This window comes from Malaya genurostris, chromosome 3 (genome assembly GCF_030247185.1).
Source record: "Malaya genurostris strain Urasoe2022 chromosome 3, Malgen_1.1, whole genome shotgun sequence".
Classification (NCBI taxonomy): Eukaryota; Metazoa; Arthropoda; class Insecta; order Diptera; family Culicidae; genus Malaya; species Malaya genurostris.
This window is the reverse complement of record NC_080572.1, coordinates 182,582,202-182,591,580: the sequence shown is the minus strand read 5'-3', so window position 1 is coordinate 182,591,580 and position 9,379 is coordinate 182,582,202.

Genomic DNA, 9,379 nt, shown 5'->3' with positions numbered 1-9,379 from the left:
CTGATGTGCGCGCTGAATCAAATCAAATATTCGTTACTGAGAAGTTGTTTTTCAACCCGTGGTAAGTCGCACAAGCTCCGCCTCTTACGCTTTTCAGGTTACATAGCAGTTATAATGCACGCTGCAAAGTCTTCTACTTGTTCCATGAATTTGTGTCATATGAGTTACTGTCATTGAAGTGTAATAACGTGTGCTACTTGGGCTGGCCGCCAAACGATTGTAGTCATCCAGGGGTTTTGGAATCTCGTGAGTACCGGTTTGTGCTAACAGTATGTTCATATTAGAGCTGATAACAATTGATATGCGGTTATGCTTGACATCCTATGATATCACTTGATATTCCACACAGTTTGGTGTCAACGCATATCACCATTTCCGCTTAATATCCGGGATATCATATCGAATGGTTAAATGTTGCGACTAGCAACATGAATAATGATATTGAACGCACTCATTTATAAATGGTATTTTGAAAGTGACAATAAACAATTGTTATAATTTTGAATTTTCAATCGAATACAGGCGTTCGAAGAGCATTAAATGCGAAATTTCAATTATTGATTGAATTTGAATAATATTATTTATCTCTTTGCCTGTGAAACCCGACGCCCGGAGGGCCGAGTGTCATATACCACTCGACTCAGTTCGTCGAGTACGAAAAATGTCTGTATGTGTATTTTTGTGTATGCGTGTGTGTATGTGCGTATGTGTGTATGTAACGTTTTTTAACGTAAGACTACGTCTTTCTTTACTATGCTCATCTACACGGAGAACTCCCAGATCACAAAATTACAATATTGCAATTGACGTTTCACGCCCTGGTTGTTTCAAATAAAATGTTGTCGATTTAACTAACATATCTGTTGATTTTGTCATAACCATTCAGGGAAACGAAATTTCTGTATTCAAATGCTGTCACTTGGCCGAGAACGAATACAGCAAAACGCGGAACAAAAATCCTCTTCGTTTCACCAGAAACGTTTCATATTGCACATTTTCAATGGCAAATGAACGTCATTTATGTCAGTTATAAATGTTTAATTTCATCTGCGAGTAATGTATTTCCGGACAGTTCATGTCTATGTAATTGAAAACGCTTAACGCTTAAAAGTTTGCTGCTAAAGTGAGTTGGTACTATTTGTATTTTAGAAAGTACATCTGGCGCATTAGACTTATCAGCAACACTCTTGAAAACGGAATCAAAAAACTACAAGGATCAGCCCCATCGGGTTGTTTGAGCCATTGATGTGGAACAAGGCAACCAAAATTTCTAATGATCGACATTTTTAATTAATCGTCACACTTTTGAATCCGCAAATGCACGAGAGTCAGTTTAGATTGATATTTATTAGGAACCAACACCGAACACGCGAACCCAGAACATAGACTCTATTTGTCGTGATTTGGATATGTTTTGTAGCCGAAGAAATTACTACAATAGCCCAAATGTATGCAATTATATGTTTGTACATGCTTGCGATACGGATATCGATATTCAAGCTTCTCTTCGTCAAGCTTGTGTTCAAGTTTTGTATGAAAGCAATTATTTTTATAGCGTGAAGTTTCTCTACCATTCTGCCATGATCTCGACAAAGGCTAGTTTCCTATACTCAGGAGAAATATAATAAGGCATAAGTAAGAAAACCACTTTTTAACCACCTAGTGGTGTAATGATGCCTTTCTCAAATATAATATTGTGGTATTCTATTCAAAATTCTGGAATATATGACCACTATTTCCGGTACTTCCGGAACCGGAGACCGAAAATCAGGATAGCCAGAATAGGTATTCCGGATGAAATTCAGGAACTTAGAGACCTTGAATCTAAATTTGTCAAAATCGGTTCAGCCATCTCCGAGAAAACCTAGTGAGATTATTTGTCACATACACACACATATTGCTCAGCTCGATGAACTGAGTTCAATGGTATATGAATTTTTACTAGTCGGGTTTCCAAGTGATTGTATAACCTTTCTATATAAGAAAGGCAAACATATAAAATATCTCTAAGGAACGATCTCACCAGTATCCTTTTTCTCCTATTCGCTGTATACAACGTGAGATGAAACACGACTACTGACTCACAAATATAGAACCATTCGATAATATTAATAAGCAAATTCCGACAAAAATCGGTGCAATCTTCAATTGAATTGATTCGCTCTTTGTGTTAGTAAGTTAGTATATAAGTTCCTTTTTTCCATTACACAATACAAGTAGGTTTACAGTTTCCCCTACACAAAAATCACAGAATTTATGGTAATAACCAAATCATGTATATAATAGGTCTGAAAAGTCACCACTTGTTGCATCCAAATTAAATCTTAATAATTTAACTTTAACTCATATTCCAATAAATAGTTATTCAAATAAAAACACGACTACTGAAAAAATAAAATAATATAAACACTCGCAAATGGGTTTGCTGCAGACCAATTTTAGATTTTCAGTTTGAATAACACGATTGACTTGTAATTTTTCACACATCCATAGAAATCTGATAGCATCGACAATGATATGCAGACGGCGCTTCGATCGGATCATATCGTTGAATTTTAGGGCGGTAAATTCTCAGTTTCCGCCGCTTGAGCATTTTTAGTTTTGCGAATCAACATTATTGAAAAAAGATCGGGTATCCAACCCCGGTGGGACCTTGGTCGTATGCTGACAGGGAAGGGGGGGCTTGCTTGCTCTTTACAGAGAGCGAGCCTACCCGTGCTTCTGTTTCCCATATTGGGGCGGCTCGAAACAGCGTCTGTTCTCCATGTTAGGAGCGGCTGATTACCGTCCTTGTGTCAGTGTGGTACTCTAAACAGTACTGACACGATGGCCCTCCGGCGAGACAGGAGGTTGTTGAAGGCCTAACAAGCCACCCGGAAACACATGTTACGCACAATCAAGTAACAAATACGACTCGGAATAATCGGTAAAGATCTACGCAACGAACAAAGGACTACGTTTGGATGCTTGGCACATGAAACTGCAAATCGCTTGGTATTTTTAGGATACGGCCGAATACTGCATGATGAGCTTCAAATCCACGGCTTCGATGTCGTAGCACTGCAGGAACTTTGTTGGACGAGACAGAAGGTGTGAAAAAGTCGGCATCGAGCGGCTATCTTCTACCAGATTTGTGGCACAACCAGCGCGTGATTGGGTGGCAGCCAATCAGTGACAGGATGTGCGTATTGAAAATCAAGGGCCGTTTCTTCAATTACAGCATTATCAACGTGCTGCACGGCGGAATGTAGAACTCGTCATCGGCTACATGATTGCTCAGGTAGACCGGGATGCAATGTACAGGCCTGTGATCGGGCTGGAGAGTCTGCACGAGGCAACAAACGACAACGGCCAATGTCCGCACTAACCGAAGTGCCAACATTGATTCCGACCACTACCTTGTCGCGGTTTGTATGCGCTCAAAACTATCGACGGTGCACAACACTCGTCGCACAGGAACGCCGGAACTCAATCTCGTGCAGATACGTAGCGTTCGTACTGCAGAGGAATACGCGCAACAACTGGAACTAGTGCTACCAACGGAAGAGCAGCTTGGCGCGGCGACTCTTGAAGATGGCTGGAGGAATATAAGGTCCGCCGTGAGTAGCAAAGCTGCAATCGTTCTAGGTATCGAGGAAATGACTGGTTTGACGGCGAATGTCAGCGGTTGGTCAAAGAGAAGAATGCAGCAAGGGCGAGGATGCTACAACACCGCACTAGAGCGAACGAGGAACGATACAGACAGGCACGGAACAGACAGAAGACGGTTTTCCGGAGGAAAAAGCGCCACCAGGAAGACCAAGATCGCGAAGCGATGGAACAGCTGTACCGCGCAAATGATACACGGAAGTTCTATGAAAAGGTGAACCGCTCACGTAGAGGCTACACGCCACAGGCCGAAATGTGCAGAGATATCAGTGGTAACCTTCTCACGAACGAATGTGAGGTGATCGGTAGATGGAAGCAGTACTATGACGAACATTTGATTGGCGAAGCACAAGATACAGAGAACGGCACAGAAATCAATCTGGATGCACGCTCAGCCGACGACAGATCCCCAGCACCTGATCTGTCGGAGATTAGTGAGGAGATCGGTAAGCTAAGGAATAACGAAGACGCGGGCAATGCCCAGTTACCAGGCGAGCTGCTCAAACATGGAGAAGAGACACTGGCTAGAGCGCTGCACTGGATGATTTCTAAGATTTGAAAGGAGATTCTACCGCAGTAATGGATGGATGGAGTGGTATGTCCCGTCTACATAAAGGGTGATAAGCTAGATTGTTGCAGTTACCAAATACTCTCCCAAATTCTTTGCCGTCGTCTATCACCAATAGCTAAGGAATTCGCAGGGCCGTACCAAGCGAGATTTACTGGAGCCCGCACCACTACGGATCACATTTTCGTGATAAGACAAGTACTCCAGAAGTGTCGTGAATACAACGTACACACGCATCACCTATTCATTGACTTCAAAGCGGCATACGACACAATCGATCATCTACAAAACGCTCATTAGACGGGTTGTTCTCTATGGCCACGAGACCTGGACTGTGTTGGTAGAGGACCAACGCGCCCTCAGTGTTTTCGAAAGGAAGGTACTGAGGACCATCTATGGCGGAGTGCTGATGGGCGACGGAACGTGGAGACGGCGTATGAATCACGAATTGCAACAGCTGCTGAGAGAACCACCCATCGTACGGACAGCTAAAATCGGACGTATACGATGGTGAAAATGGTTCTTGAATCTAATCCGACTGATACAAAAAGAAGATGAGCGCAGCGAGCAAGGTGGATCGATCAAGTGGAGGGTGATCTCAGAAGCGTCCGTGCCTTGAGTGGCTGGCGACGAGCAGTCATGGACCGAGTTATGTGGAGACATATTTTTGATACAGCAAAGGACACCCCAGGACTATAGCTGTTAGAATCAAAAAAAAACTTAGATACCGCATCGTACTCCCAGTGATGCCAGATGAAAAATTGTGAAACTAACTTAACATGGGCTTATAACGAATTATATTATTGAAACAGTGACAACAGAAAATCTGCTTCGATATTTTGAATATTGTTTCTTGAAACAACAAAACAAGATACTTGTTTTTTCCTAACGGGTTACGCAGTTTTCGTTTTTAAATTGCACTACACCGGTGTAGGTAAGGTTGCACTGAAACCAGTGCTACACTTTTTCTGCACCGATACCCCGTTTGTAGCACTCATCAAAAGTTTGATGTAGCTCTGTGCAATGGAATCGTTTATTGTAGTCAATGGTTATGGATAATGTTATCGTCATTTTTGTTCGTTTATTTATGCCTTCGTGTAGCGCTGCACCGGTGTAGTGCAAATTAAAAATGAAAACGCCATTAGTTTGTTTCAATGAATTTAACGATTTTAATTGTATCTAAACTGGTCTAATTTTTCGATGTGTATATAGCTGCCTCACGCTCGTTATTAACGAACGCTGTATGCGCACTTTAAAAAAATGTCATTATGATTTCTAAATACGTTTATAACTTGAAGTTTGAGGTAAGAATTATAAAAAATGGCAATACCTTCATTTTGGTTTTGGTTCAATGAGATACGCACTATAATATCCGCCTTTCGCCTAGTTCTTGTCTTTCCATTAATCTATCAAATTATCACTTGACTTAGCTGGAACTTCAAAGTAATATACGGGACTAAAATTGTAGTTACGAGTTTCGAATGAAATTCATTGCACAAGCAACGCATTTTCCAATTATGAAGAATTTTCGTGATTTGCATCACTTAGATCACATAATCATGAATAGTTGATGATTTTCAATCTACGGTTTTGGATTTCTTTCTGTGCAATTGTTTGCTTTGATAAGCCTATTGAAATAGTTGTTCATATATCTCTAAACTCGTCCAGCCTCGAGCGTAGAATCGGTTTACTGTTGATAAATTTCATTGATTTCTCTGATCACGATACTGCATAAGATTAAATCTTAGTAGTAATACTATAATAATAATAAGGAATTGATATTAAATTGTAGTAATAAATGTTAGAGTTCAAAATATTAATAGAAATACATTGTGCCATTAACTAAACATTTTCTAAGTTTATGCGTAAAACATGTGAGATAACGCATTCATCATATTTACGAACCAAACACGTAAATCGACTGTGAAATTGAGTGTGCACTATCATTAATCTGAACCGCGCTTGGAGGCCCCGGCTGATGCATGCCGGCAACTACCGGTCCGAAAGCGGGAACCAACTGAATGCAAAGCACCTTCTCCTTCCTTCTTCTCCTTGGAGGCCGAAAGGCATCGAGCATGTGAGATTTAAGACAAACGACGCGACAGTAGTTTGGCGGCATTTGATGCACATTGCCTCGTTAAAGTCCGATCCGATGCCCTCTCGACTGGACTTCTTCGTTGATTCGGTGCGGTGATACGTTCAATGTCATTGACAGGCCATCACGGTACAGCCAAAAAGGGTACGACAGATCATTACAGATTACGGGGGGGGGGGGGGGGGGGGGGGGGCGGAGGGAGGTTCAAGCGTCACCCAGTAAGTCAACCGGTGTTCTTCTCGGCCGGTGGGATTTTCGGTTCCTTCAGTGACAACTACTAAATAGCGTAATCTCCATCAATCTACAACGAGACTTGCATCGACACGGCGCGTCGCCGTCTCACTGAGGTGAGAATGTTCGTAGTAAGACCCAATACCGAACACCGGTACTGGAATGATGAGTGTGATTTCATTGAGGAGCGATAGCGAAAAAAATACACAGAATTGATGAGCTAATTTCATTCCGCATGTTAATTAGGCGTTTCCACCTTTGCGTTCCGTCGCATTGCTCGGATGCCGCACGGTATTTTAAACTACGTGGAAGGAAGGATAATGCTTTTATGACTACGTTGGAGCATCCGCGGATCCAATGTTCGAACGGATTGGTATTTATTGAACGACGGGAGACATTTGAAGCTTGTAATGGATTTGAATGGATTAAATAATCCCTTGGTAAGACTTCGTTGGCAACGGGCGGGAGCGGGCACGGGTGCAGCGGGTGCAGCGGGCGGTCACCGTTGTTAGATGTCACCGCTGTAAATTACTATTAATAGCTGTTCAAGATTCGTATAGGATGTGTCAGCTGTCAGCTTCGTTGGGTGCACGTACGTACGCACTGACAGTCGCAGCAATCGATTCGCTGGAAGTTTCGTCAGCGGTTCGATCATTAAAGGTGTTTTAGGGGCTTCAAATTGTTTTTTTCTGAGCCACTTAGCATGACCTTTTCTTTCAGGTAATTATAGTTCCAATTGTTGCACCAGCGGACTGGTAAGGTAAAAAATTCAAACTGAAAGTCATTATACATTCTTAGAGTAATTCGATATGCTTATGATGTCACTCAACACTCTGAACGATATTGTTTCCAATGTTTGTTATAACTTTCAATTTCATTTTCTAGGACTTCATTCGTGTGATGTTCTGACTCATGTCCAATCACTACACGTTAGATGCACATCTCCTTCGAATTGGACTCTCCGAAACTAATCATTGTGCTTGTGGTGAAGGTTATCGCGATATTGATCATGTCGTTTGGACATGCGTGGAGTATCGTGATGTCAGATCTCAACTAATAAATTCCTTGCGTAGCCAAAGTAGACTATCCAATGTCTCAGTTCGCTACATTCTTGCTTGTCGTGACCTTCCTTACATGAAACTTCTTTATCATTTTATTAGGTCCATTTGAGTTCCAATTTAAATTTTATTTTATGTTAGATTGTTTCCTCTTCCATAATTTCAATCAATAGCCAGCTATCTTATATTAAATAAAAGTGATGAACTGATACAAACAAACTTGAAATAGCTATAAGATCATGTATTTTATTTTATGTAATTTATAATAGCAACTCACTTGATAAAAACAGTGTTTATATTAACTAATGAATACCATCATACTAATATGATATTCGAAATGTATTAGGTTTAAAGTACTATGTATTGTGGATGCCTCGACGAAGAAAAACTTATGCCTATTAAATAAACGTATTTATGAAAAAAAAAATTCATTTGATTATTTTTCATGATTCGCTTTGATTCGCCTCTTCGGACCAGAAAATTTTTCTGATCCTATATGCGGGGTTGGAAATTTAATCCAGGTGGTCTGCGTGAAAGGCATCGACTTACCAATCACGCTATACCCGTCCCCGTTTTTCATGTATTTCGCAAATTATGTAATTAATCAGAGTAAAGTTAGTTAAATGCCAAACGATTATCCAGTTTGGATCGAATGATTCCTCCCCTATCATTCATCTTTAGCATATTTCAGTAGCTTCAAAAGGTTGTTTGCTCGTTTGGAACTGGAAGCTGTCATTCCAAACGAACAACTGTCGTCACTCTGATTATAGGCACTCTAGTTTTTCCAATTCAATATTTATGACCGAATATTGACATCCGATAATCAATATATAGATATATTGATTTAAATCTTGTTTAAATTCACTATATCTACTCAAAATCTACGTGCTATTCGATATATACGGTCAAGTTGTTCATTGTACTTATTGAAAACATTCGCAGGGGACGGGTATAGCGTGATGGGTAAGTCGATGCCTTTCACGCCGCCCGCCTGGGTTCGATTCCCAACCCCGCACATAGGGTCAGAAAGTTTTTCTGTCCCGAAGAGGCGAATGACATTAATGTTAAAGCCTCTATAATTGAAACAAAAAAAAAAAAAAAAAAAAAAACATTCGCGCCTTCAATATTTTGTGTTTTAGAACATCGACATTCAAAACTAATATTTATATTTTTATTCCCTTCCTATGAAATTTTGAGCTATAAAGTCGGAATGTGTTCAGATGGGGTCTTTTTGTGGTTAATATTAGTTTTTGATATACCAGAACTAAACCAGTTGACCAAACGCAACGAATAAAACCTGTTTGATGATGCCTTTCTCATATTACTCATAACATAATAAATATTACTGAGGAATTCGCAAAAAACAACTGTTCATTGAATAGAAATAGGAAAGTTTGTTCGGAACTAATCTAACAAACTCTAAAAATTCTGTTTATTATGTAGTTCCGGAACCGGAAGTTGAATCTACAAAAAATTTAGAAATTCCGTATGAAACTGTAAGACTTTTCCTTTGAACCTATAAGATTGTGAAAATACATTTGGCCATCTTGAAGGAAAGCCGGTGAGATGCTTTTTATAGTTTTCAATCATCATTTCCAATTTTTCCGAAACCGGAACTGGAACGGTATTACTACACTAGCGGCTGTGAAAATTGCATATTTTTGCAAGTAAACTTGAATTCAATGACATTCGTTTATTATTTCGGTCGCACATACCATAGAATAACTAAATTTTTTATCTACCGCTGCACCGTCGTTTACCAATATCACACACCAGTAG